Raw genomic sequence first — 12,757 nt, 5'->3', positions numbered from 1 at the left:
GCTAAGCAGCGGTCCCCAGTGTCCCCTCAGCAGCGTGTGTAGGGCGGGTCCTCACAGCCCCCCTGTGAGGGTGGGGGTGAGCTGGGCACCATGGCGGCGCGCAGCCGTGAAAGTGGGAGACTATACCTTCGGGTTCCCCTGAGAGCCCTGAGGTAAAACCCTGCCCGGCGCTGGCTTCTCAGGGCGGCGGGGGCAGCCCCGATCATGAGGGATAAACCGTGCTGGATCTGGTGTCTGTGGGGCTTGTTCCTCCACTGACCTACTGGGAAACGTTGAGGGTAAGAGGTGAAGGAGAAGCCGGTCTCTCCCTGGGGCCCCATGCTCCCTGCCTGAGCTTGCGTCCGCAGCCAAGAGGAAAGAGGTTTACGTGCCTTGTTGATCTGTGCCACCTGTATATTTAGCAGCTCAATGACAAATATTGCCTATTTGTACTTCTATTTATTGCTAATATATCATCATACTCACTGGTATTTATCAAGCAGTCATGTCTCCTCCCTCCTCCGTTGCACAAAGCCAGGACAGCTGTCAAAGTAACTATTTGACTTATGTCACACTAAAAATTTCAACATGCTCTCAGAAATCATTATTTCTCACCCATGCTGTGGTGGCAGAAATAATCCTAGAGCAGGAAGGACCTCAAACTGTGGAAGATGGAGATGTTTCAGAAGGATGCAACCTACCCAAAGTAAATGGCATAGCAGAACTGGGAAGGAGGAGCTGTGCAGTGTGCGCCTACCTCTATTTTCTATGCTTGGCTTTGCCAGCAGCTTGGTACAGGATCGTATGACTGTCCTGGGTAACATCTGTTACACAAGAGTACAGGAGAGGAAAGTGCATTATTTCATTAAGGAGCAAAGGGGAGTGGTGTCTACTACATATAGCATGTAGACCCTGGTTAAGGAGGATATCTTTATTTGGGAAACATATTTAATTCAAGAATGTACTTAAAGGTAAGCATGTACTTTATTGATTTCCAGTGTGGGAACACTAATAACACAAATGCAGAGTGCTTTGGAATTCATCAATGTGGGATGTTAGATAACTTCAATGTATTATTCTTACAGTGTTATTTGTAGGTATATGCCAACTCATCCTGCCTGAGCTAAAGCTCTCCTTGCTAAGTAGGATATCACCTTGAGGAAGATCTTACAGTTCCAGGGCTTTGTTGGCTCTACAGTGTTATTTCTTTATTTCTTGATCTACTCTCAGCACTTTGTAATACGAGGTCTAGTCGTATATTAAAAATGTGCCCTGTTGACATTTTTCTACCCCAGGTGTGTCTGAAAGAGGTGGTAGGTTTTTTTTTTTCCTTTTGATCGTCATTTGTATGTTTTTTCTTCTTTCCTTGTTCTGCAACGTTACCAGCTGCTAATCCCAGCACTAACTTTATTCTAGGAGAGCAACCGTGTGTTGACACATTCTGTCCTGGAGGTGGGGAAATTTATGGTGCACAGTTCCAAATACACAGTCCATTACTATGTATTAGAGAACTTCCCTCTTCTGTGCTGTGGAAACTTGTTGTACCAGTTTAAAAATATGTCAGGCATGCATCTCCTTCCTCTAACATTAATCATTAATTAACATGTGATATTGACATTTGTGGTTGCTACTTAATAGAGCAAAACACTATTTTATGTGGGTTTCTAACTTCTATCATACTCCAACATCGACGTCATAACATTCCCAGCTGCCAGTGTCAGTATAGTCCTATGCATGGGAAGTCCATTCTGCAGCTTCTCTGGAAATGCCACCCAAACCAGAGCTACTAGATGAAGCCTGTGTTTGCAAAAATCCTCTTGGCAATCTGACTCCTTTTCCTTGTGTTACAGGCCAAAATTCAAGTTTCTTCTCACAGAATGTGCTTATTATATTTATTACTGCGAACAGCTGACACTAGACACATAGAATTAAGCAGCTGTGGTCAGAGAAGATCTTATTCACCTGGTTTGGACTTTCTTTATAAAGAATTTTCATTTTAGGGTTGTTTTGGTTGGGTTTTTCTTGGTTGTTTTTTTTTTTTCCCCAAGCATGTGGCCTGGGTTTGATAAGCAATTAGTAGAACTGAGCAGTCAGAAAGAAAATGTATAATGGTGGAAAGCTATCTGTTATTTGTTTGAATTTCAGTAGGCTTAGAAAGTTCCACAGTTAAAATTTGGAGCCCCCTTATGTGAGGCAGGGTATATAAAGTAAAAAAAATAATCCTGTTTTAGAAAGCTGGTAACTTACATTTTAGACATAAGGCAACAGGTAGACAAAATAGGGAATAAATGTGCATTGACATATGAAATAACTGTGGAAGAAACAGGGTTTATCCAAAGTGAAGGCTGAGTTACATTTATGGTCATTATAGTTGACATACTGTTGTGATAAATGTGGTAATATGATTTGTTATTTGTAGAAGAGTGCCATTGGAAACCTCAAGACAAGACCACGGTTTATTGTACAAAGTATTGTATAAATACCAGGTAGTGTACGGTCATTGTTATTCTTGTTTACAGTTAGTAATCCCACATGAAATAGGCTTCATGACTCATTTATACAACTTTTCCTCCTGACTGACCGTGTCCTCTTTTTGGCAAGGCACTTACAGCTAGAGCCAATGACAGGCTTTGGTGTGACAGCACACCTTGCTTTTCAGTGCCTAGCTGGCAGAATGGATTTCCAAACAGCAAGATAAACTTACAGTAGTCAAAACCTTGGGATTTATCCGTGACTCAGCAGCAGGCTGACATTCCAGCCCAGATGTCACTGCTGCCTCTCTCGTGCCCAACCAGTGACTTTTGTGGTGCTGTCAGTCAGGTTTGCGTAGTGAACTAGATCAAAACAAACAGGGCAAACCTGCAAGATACAGACTGGATGGGTGGTCTGTGAGATGGGTAAGAAATCGGCTTACAAGTGGGGATCAGTGGTTTTTACTCAGACTGGCAGCCAGTCAGAAGTGGGATCTCCCAGGGATTGATACCGGGCCCCATGCTTTTCAACACTGGATGATGGGATTGAAAGCACCCTCACCAAGTTTGCTGATGACACTAAACTGGATGGTGAGGTGGACATGTCAGAAGGGAGAGCCACCTTATAGAGACAGTCGGACAGGCTGGGAGAGTGGGCTAGCAAGAACGCTATGAAGTTTAACAAAGACAAATGCAAGGCCCTGCACCTGGGACAACAAAACACAAGAGCCCAATACAGGCCAGCATCTGTGTGGCTGGGGAGCAGCCTTGCTGAGAGGACGTGGGTGTGCCAGAGACAACAAGGTGAGTGCAAGTTATCAGTGTGTCACTGCAGCAATGAAGGCAAATCAGATCCTGGGCTGCATCCACAGGGACATTACTAGCAGAAGTAGAGACATGATCCCCCCACTCTGCTCAGCACTTGTCAGGCCACACCTGGAGTACTGTGTCCAGTTCTGGTCTCTGCAATTCAAGAAAAAACACAGATTGGAGAGGGTCCAAAGATGGGCCACTGAGATAATCAAAGGACTGGAGAACCTGCCCTGTGAGAAAAGACTGAAGGAGTTAGGTCTCTTCTTCCTGGAGAAAACTCAAGGGGAACGTCAGCAGAGTATTCCAGTACTTAAAGGGCTGCTACAAAGAGAGTGGAGGCTCTGTCTTCACAAGAAGCCACATCAAGAAGGCAAGAGGCCTTCTTGATAGAAGTTGCACCAGGAGGGGGTTCATCTTGATATAAAAAGGACATTGTTTACAGTGAGAACAATCTTACTGGAACAACCTCCCCAGGGACATGGTAGAGTCCCCATCGCTGGAGATTTTCAAGATGTGACTGGACAGGGTGCTAGGTGAATCCCATGTAGGCTCCCTTTCCCATGGAAGGCTGGACCAGATGACCTTTTGAGGTTCTTTCCAGCCTGGGCTGTTCTATGATTCCATGAACATATTTGGCAGAGCTTGTATCATCTTTTTTTTTTTACACAGATATTTTTGTACTTTGTTTAGAGTGTCATGGGACAAAACCAAACTTTACATTGAGGGAGACAGATAACAACCTCTCAAACCAGATCTGTTGCCACAGGGCCAGGAAAAATTCTGAGCTGCAGACAGAAACTCCCATTCCTCCCCTGAGTGATTAGGGTACATGTGTCTAAAGTGAGAGGTGAGTTCGAATGGTGTGATTGTTCAGAGACAACTGAGTCTCCTAGACTCACACTTCCTAGACAAGCACTTGAGATACCATCACCTGCTGTAAAAAACCAGCCAAGATAGGATCTGCGGAGAGCAGACACAATCAGCATTTATTGGGCGCTGTCTAGGAACACCTTTAGCATTTAGTTCTATTTGTGATTAAGCCAGAATATCTAAGTTCCAGCTTGTGTTCTAAATTAATTGAGAAATTGCCTTTGAAACTGCTGTGGCCCGTGCCATTCTGTACCTGTGCAGAAGCACAACTGGAGGCAGCTGTGGTTATCAGCTTGTCTCCAGCCAGCCTTCACAGTCCTCCTTTTGTCTTGTGGATACCCAGATTCACTCCTGCCTCCTTCACTCTTCAGTACCTTATCTCCTTCCTGTATTGCTGAGGTCATCTCACTGTCCCCAAGCCATCCCTTCTGCCTCCTCCATCATCACTCCCACGCCACCAGTGTTTCTTGACTTACCCTGTTCCCCCAGAGCTCTCCATATTGTCTTTGTGGCTTCCTACAGCCTTCTGTCTCTGTCAAACCATGTTCCTCTTCCTTGTGGCCCCAGAGCCTAACCTGACAGGCATACTAGTGACTTGTCTAATGAGTTGGACCTGATTTCTCTCCTTGCCTTACTTCTGATGTTAGTACACCTCACTGATGAGAAAAGGTTTTGCAGGTACAGAGAAAGAAGTTACCTGATGAGTTTTGCTGTCTTCAAGGGTTTGTCTGCAGTTCAGCTGGGGGGAGGGAAAGGGGAGCTGGGGTGTATTTTTGGCATTCAGTACCTCATTTTCACTTAAATCCTTGTTTTGGCTCCTAAATCCTTATTGGATCTAGTCCTTCATCCTTTCCTTCAGCAGATCCTACTCGCTAGAGCAAATACTTCCCTTGTCCCATGTTTTGTCTGTTCAGAGGGAGGTGGGATGGCCTTCTACTGGTTTTGCAGTAGCTGGCTGAAAGTGACCCAATTTGAGCAGGCTCCTGTAGCATTAATGCAATACAAAAATATACCCAATAGCTTTTTCTTGGCTTCTACTATTTAAAACATGTATTTTCTGACTTTTAATGATAGTTTGTTCTCCCATACATTCCAGTGAGTATAGGCAGCTAGTTATTTTCCAGTGTCAGTAAGTCTGAAATGAATGCAACTTATTTTCCTATGGGGAATGGAGACATATGCCACTGAATTTAATTAAATATTAATCATATTATTTCTAAAGGGAAGGAGTGCAAGTAGAATCAAAGAGGTGTAGAAAATTATTTATTCTAAGACAGCATAAGATACATATATTCAGAAATAAACTTGTCTTTTTAAATTGTGGGGTTTTATGGGTTTAGATTTTTTTTTTTTAATTTCTGGTTTGATTCCTGTTAGAACTGGAAGTTAATTCTTCTAATGGTCTTCCATTAACCCGTAATATGAATCTGGATTATCATAATTCCACTTCCCAAGGACAGGGTGTCCTGTCATACAGTGAGCTGTATTTTGCATTTGAGATGTATTTTCTGTTTCAGCAGAACTGAATATGGAGAAGGAGAACAGCATGGAGGGATTCCTTATGTATCATGTTTGAGGCAAGGACTTGCTGTTGCCATCCAGGATGTTTTGTAACTGTTCTGGAAAGGGATTCTGGTAGGGCTGTGGGCTCTGTCCAGGGTCAACTTCAAGTCAGTAGAACAAATCCTGGTAATTTCATTAGGAGCTGAATCAGAGCTTTACTAGATCAAGAAAGGGGTTTAGACCTCTGTAGCAGAATGTAGATGGACTTCAGACATTTAAATTTCATCTGCAATCCAAACAATCTCTGCCTACCAGCCATCTAAACCTGCATCTGCCTTACCTCTGTAGGTCCCTCTCAGTTTGACCTGAAAGTTCACTAGCTGCACGTGCTGTATGAGATGAACAGAAAATTTCAGCGCAAACTTACGTCTTGTTCAACGTAGTGGCTTACACATTCTCCATCCTCAATGTCACTCAGGCTCAAAGTGTCCACAGTGTGCTTGGGGATACTCAGTGTTACTTATAAACTGGCTTTCTGTGTACTGTACCTTCATAGAAACTGGGCTGGTGGATAGCTTTCATGGTTCAGAAAGTGAAAGCAGAGATAAAAGCTTCTAATCAAGGCATTACAGCAAGATGATGAAAGGAGGAAAGAGATGTGAATCCTCACCTCCAGAACTTCAAGGACAAATCATCTATTTTACATTGCCGTTGATGGATAAAAAAATTCCCCATCATGGCAATCCTCTAATCCCACAGGACAAAGTTATTAGAGGATAATCCTAGCCTAAATTGCAACCCTATGGGAGCATTGGTTCTCCTAATGCTGTAGGATACAATTACAGAACAAGGCCTGGAAACCACAGACTTTGTTCTGCCTTATTGCTTAATTGTTTAATGAAGTATTCACTTCAACTAAGTGAGTGCTTTGTAATTTTGTACTTGCATGCAGCTGGCAGTGGCAACAAGCAGAGAACTGGCTTTTTTTCAGAAGAATTTCTTCTGTTGGTGAAAGAAGATACTATTAAAGATATCAGGCTCCAATAGTAAATAATTTGAGATCTACCCCCATGAAGGGAAATCTCACCCTTAAAAGTGAGGAATGAAAGCGCATTTGTTACTGCTTCCACCCACCCACCTTTTATCCTCTTGATGCTGTGCAGACAAATGGAAGAGGTAGTGTGACAATTAGTACCAAATCTTGCACTAAGAATTCAGTTTCTAAGGTCAGGACACTGCTATCATATGCATCTCTAAAACTGGAGTGGGAGAGACATTCCTGACTTAAAAAAAAAAAAAAAAAGTATATAAAAAAGGCTTACATCAAGATGAAAGCAATATTCAAGCTCTTAAATAAGTGCAAAGTAACGATATATGTGCACAGCAACATAATAGCATTGAAAAAGTTTATTTTACAATCTTCTGTGCATTTCAAGAGGAAAACAGTGGCCCTGTTTTACTCCTGAAAATATTCCTATGCTCAGGACAATGTGTCAGACTCCAGGACTCAAGGATTTCTCTGGCAAAGGTCAAGTGCTCAGAGACATCAGTTCCCTACCAGCTGCTGCTAGGCAGCTCTGTACCTTCCAGTAGTTCGGGTGTTTTGATCTTTTGAAACATTTATTTCTGTTTATAACTATGGAAGGAACTTGGACAATTAGCTCTGGGCTTGGATATAATTTTTGGCTGGGGACCTAAGCTCCAAACACTGGATATCAGGATATTTACAACAGGCTAGTGAGAGCATATGACCCTGGAAAGGGGAGAAAATTGTTTGAATGCTGGAGACTTTTGAGTTCCAGCCATGCAGGGTCTCTTGCAAATGCTAAATACCAAAGTGACATTGTTAGTCTTTAATACTGGGCTTTTCTTTAATAGCTATAAAAGTGTTTTATGAATAACATCAGTACAAACAGGACAGGTGAGGTCACCTGTGCACTGATTTCCCTTCTTGCCAGCCCTGCCTCTCGGGAGGTAATGCCTATGGATATTTTGCTGGTTCTCATAAGGAAGGGTGCTGCTTCGCTAAGACTACATTGCGAGAGGAAGACAGCAATAAAAGAAGTGGTTTACAGTTAGTTCACTTGTCGCTTTCCACGCAGACTCCGCTATCGGTACCATTATCGTGAATTCCATGGACTGCATGCAATGGGAAGGAAACCATTGTGCAGTTGCATTTGGGGCATCAAGAAACAATATGGTATAGGGCACCTGTGTGTATATGGTAGATACGAATGTATATAGTTAATGTGTTGTTCTTGGCCCAAAAGAAGTGAGAAATAGATGTATCTGCCATGTTCCTTTTAAAAGGAAGTACAGTGCAAACCTTTTGTTTGTCAGGTTGCTTTGTAACTTGTGTTCCTGAAACTACCATTTTCAACATCATTTAACAAATCATTATAGGTCTTTTAATAAATTATAGTCATTAACCTTGCCTAGGGTAACTGAGGGCAGGATTTTATTTCAGGCAATAAAGAGTCTGTCCTCTAGGCCTGTGTTCAAGATCACAAGGGTGTCAGAGCCAGCATCAGTTCAAGGACCAACAGGAATAACTGGCTCACAGCCATCTTTCGTACCTTTGTGATGCTGACGGGTTCCTGCCTGTGCCAGTGTACAGAGACTTCTCAGGCTGCTTTTATCTGTGCTCACTCCAAGCTGCCTCAGTTCTTGCAGCTGGAAGAGCTAAATCACGGGAAAACCCTGGTTCCTTTGCCTTTAAGGACATACCTGCCAGCTTTTCTGTAGGGAGTTTCCTGCCGAAGGATCGACACAGGGGAAGGGATCTGACTCATGGCTGCTAGAACACCTCCTGGAAGAGCTGTCATGGAATAGCCACAGGGCAGTCGTGAATCAGTCCTGAGCAGTCTCATTAGCACCTGATTTCTTAATGGCATCCCATATATACTTATGCTACCAGCTATTTTTGTATCCTCTATGCAACCACTGCCTTAACAGGAACTCTCTGTCCACATAAAAGAATGTTGGGGTTTTTTCATCTATATGGAAATGCTTGCATAAACTTTTGTTTAAACTCTTTAAAATGTAGATTTTTAATCCAGAAGAAGAAAATAACTTTGCTTAAAACTGATGTTCAGTACCTTTTTCCTAAGACCAGCATTTAGCTTCTTTGAAGAGAATATTTCAAAAAAGGTTGCAAAAATATCTCTTTAACATATTTTTGGCTTAAAATGCTGGCTTGCCAAGTCTGTTGTTATAGCTGCTTATCACTCCAAGGTAATATTTGCTTTTCGTTTCAAAGTTTCTGCTTCTTGCTTTTAGTGTTACTGGTGGTGGCTCAATTTCTGTGGTTACAGATGGCCATAGTCTGAAATGGCTTTTGCGTGCACCAGCTTCTCTGAGTCAGAGAAAGATCAAAAAGTGGCAGAGAGGAAAATGAAACAGAGGGCACAGATCACCTCTGTCTCAGCTGTGTGGGAGCACAATTGTACTGTGCTGAAAAGCTGTCTAGTGGAAAAGGCACTGAATCATGACTGATAGGGATGACTCTGGTCTGAGTAGAGCCTTTGTAGTAAAAACTGATGAAGCAGTTAAACTACATCTTCCACTCAGTCTGCTGGTAAGAGTTGTCTAGAAGCTGCCAAGCACAAAGCTGCCATAACCTCTACCCCGTTACCATGGGCTGCCGGAGATTTAGCCTGGGCTGGACCCCACTTGTCACCTGGCACACTTATCAGTGTGCTTGTTGACCCAGCCTGGGTTCACTGCATTCCAGAGCTGGTCATTTAATGTTGTTTATTTGAATTTCTCTGTAGCTTCAGCACAGCCTTGTACAACTGGCTCTTTTGATGTTTACTGTGGTGGCTTTGAACAATGTAATTGCTCCCCATCCTTTTTCTACAGTATGGGAATTTGGGGAGAATCAGTTAATTCAGCCTAATAACTACTGTTCCCTGAAATTCCAAATATTAATAATGGTATCATTATGCATGGTCATGTTTTCTTACTTTTCATGAAGCCACGCGTACAGCTAAAGCTCAGATAAAGAAACACCTGGCATTTGTATTTTTCAATATTTACAATAGTCTAATGATTAGCAGACTCTTGCAAAGTGTTCACTTGCCCTAAGGGATGGATGAGGGATGAATGCAGGGTATCTGCATTACAATTGGAATATTGTTCCTGCTGGGAGAGGACTTGAGAGAATATTTTTATTTTTCAACAGTTCCTGTTGTGCCTTGGCATTTACAGTCCATCTGGACTAACACCTTCAGCAGTTTTCTTATCTACCCAGCAGACTATGGGCCAGCAGTGTGACAAGCACATTAGTTCATCACCAAGCTGTGAGTAGCACAGTTGATTAGTTTTTATCATTCACTGCCGTAAGTGTGTCACAGAGAACTTTATAGCTTGCTTTACAGGTGGGGAAACTGAGCCACGGAGACCAGAGGTGGTGGGTGTCACTTAGTTCACTGTTAAGAAGGGTGGAAGAGGTGACACAGATTCTGGCTGGTCAAACTCTGGCTAAGAGACCCATCCTCTGGATTGCAGTATATATCTGGAATGACAGTATAAAATCCTGTCAGCTTTGTCTGAATGAAGTTGACTGATTTATGTTGGCTGAGGATTTGGCCTGCAGAATTGATCTTGGATTGTAAGAGAGAAAATCTAATGGTGTCCTCTGTTCTTAACTCCTTTGACGAAGATAGCTTTAGAAATCCATTTTGATTTTGTGGATTTATCCTTTGTTCTGAAAGAGGCATGAAGGCATGATTGTCACACTCTGCTCACCTCTTCTGCCTGGTTTGCTGATCCAGTCTCCTGGAAGGTCTTTCTGAATCACTTGTTCCCTCCAGAACCTTTTACCAATTTACACAAGCTCATTTGGATCTACAATTAAAACTCCCTAGGAAAGCCAGAACAGCGAGGCTCTCCCAAACTGTGCTCTGCTGACTGGTCCAGGACCCCAGACACATCTGTATTTTTCACAACTGTGTTTCTTAAAGCAGAACAGGGTCTCCTTTTGCTTCCAAAGATCTTCCTAGCATTTGGTACCAAACTGTCCCTCGACTATTGGACTGCAACTGATCCTCCGATGTAATCAGTGAGGATGCAAAGACAGGGGCTGCAGAGAAAGTGGAAGAAGAGAGTTTAGACCCATGACTTGCATGACTTCCAGGAGTGCTTTCTGAGACACGTGCTGTTCAGAGAGCTGCCTGATTAACCTAGGGGCTCGTTCCTTGTGAGCAGGCAAGTAGAAAAACAACGCTGGCAGAACTGGTCTGGCACAGTAACCAGGATTTGCTTCACGATGTGAGCTGTTATTGCCCTCTGCTGACAATTTGCTAATAGTGCCATCACGTTTAAAATGGGTTTTCTGTTGTGCAAGCAAGGATTTCTGAGGATCTGCAGTAAACTGAAGGAACCTCTCTCAGAGATTTTCGGTGTTTATTGCTTGATTTTTTAATGTCCTTTCTCCCTGTTATAACTTAAATGCTACATATCAATCATCCCACATCTAAGCTGTTGTGCAAGGTGTACATGGAGTGAGAGCCGATTTTCCACTGGCGAGCTTGTCTACAGAGAAAAGACAGAAAAAAAAAGAATAATTAAAAAAAAAAAAAGAATGATCAGCACCATTTTACATAAAGGCTGCTGAGATACTGAAAGATCTAGCTAAGCCCACAGAAAGGCAGCTCTATTACCTTGTCTGGAAGCTGTAGTCAGATGAATTTAAAGCAGAAATAAGCTACAAGTTCTGACTGCAAGGAGAATGGATCATATTGTTGGCATCTTCTTTTTTTTTTCTCCTTTTTTTTTTTCCTTTTCTTTTTTCCTTCACAAAGTTAGATATTGCCTTAGCTCAACCAAAGTTGCAATTCAGGCCAATGCTGTATGGGAGTAAGCAGGCCAAGAAGCAATGACCTCAGCGCTCATGAAAACAAAAACCAAACAACAAACCCAAGGAGGGAGAGGATAAAACAGAATTAAAATTCTGCCTTCACACTAAAGACTCAAAAACAAAAAAGCAAGAAAAAGCACACTAATCTTAAAGTATTTTTAACCTAATCTAGTGAGGTCTTGAAAGAGAACGGAGACTAAGTATTCATCATGTCTATATTTATATAGTCTCTTAACACTCAGAATAGAGATTTTTGTTATAGGATTAATGCCCTTAAACAACAGAGGATAAAGTTTTAATGGCATGAAGGGTACATTTTATTAAAGAGGTATAAGAAACAAAATATTTGTGTCTAGAATTAGGAGAATCACTTAATGCGTTCGTTTGCTTTCTCCTTTCCCTCATGTTCTATGTAAGTTTTACTAATTCTTTATTGTTTCTTTCCAGAAGCATCACTCGCTGTCTACACTGAGAATGATTTTGGGCCAGGAAGTGGAGAAGACCAGAGCAGGTATATATTACATTACCCTTAATGTTGACAGGGTAGAGTTGACAGGGAAAACATTGCTCATCTTTCCAAAAATGATTTCATCCACTGTAACTTTTATAGGAGGACAGGTCTGGAATAAAACCTGAGTCCCCTTTGGAAGACCTAAGGACTTCTCTGTCATCAGCAGCTGAGGCAGCCTGAATGCCAACATTCTCTTTATTGCAGTTAATTTGTCCTTAAAGACTCCTTCAGTGAGCAGACTACGGTTGGAGCTTCTGCTTTCTTAGACATGACCCATTACATCAGACCTCACTGGCATGTGGCTCTAATGAGCCAAGTAGCAGATAGTCTAAGATACTGCCATCCATGCCTTTTATGCCTTTCCAGGAGGTGACTTTCCTTCAGCAGAATTGGTGGTCGAGACCTATACCTATATCTGTATTAAGTCCAACAGGTTAACTTGCACTGCTATGAAAGTTAGTTTAAAGAGATGATTGTATTTTGATCTAGGCTACAGGAATGTTTCCTATTTTGAACTACTTCCACAGCATTACAAGTTTTGGTTTCGGCAGGCTGAAAACACTATTCTACCTAAAGAGGGAAAATTAAATTTTCTTGTATCAAGTAGCTAGGAACAGCAGTCATGGATCAAACCCATGAATGTGGCTTAACTTTTAGCACTACAAATTCAATTTGTTATTTTATCACCTGGTTTTGTTCTCGATTTTTTCTCTATAACAAACATGATCAATAAAATATACAATAACTCTG

The 12,757-nt window shown here is 42.1% G+C and overlaps 1 long non-coding RNA gene across 2 annotated transcripts; it reads left to right on the top strand.

Annotated features, from left to right (window-relative positions):
* Nucleotides 1-614: 614 nt before the first annotated feature.
* LOC114017118 (uncharacterized) lies at nt 615-12,757 on the top strand. 2 transcript variants are annotated; one of them, XR_008732440.1, is made up of 3 exons: nt 615-950; nt 11,944-12,007; nt 12,107-12,757. It is a non-coding gene; the product is annotated as an uncharacterized LOC114017118 (long non-coding RNA). The 2 variants fall into 2 exon arrangements; XR_003561989.1 differs by lacking the exon at nt 615-950 and adding an exon at nt 9,734-9,937.

This window comes from Falco cherrug, chromosome 5 (genome assembly GCF_023634085.1).
Source record: "Falco cherrug isolate bFalChe1 chromosome 5, bFalChe1.pri, whole genome shotgun sequence".
In the NCBI taxonomy this organism is placed as follows: Eukaryota; Metazoa; Chordata; class Aves; order Falconiformes; family Falconidae; genus Falco; species Falco cherrug.
This window is presented reverse-complemented; position numbering and strand designations above follow the sequence as displayed.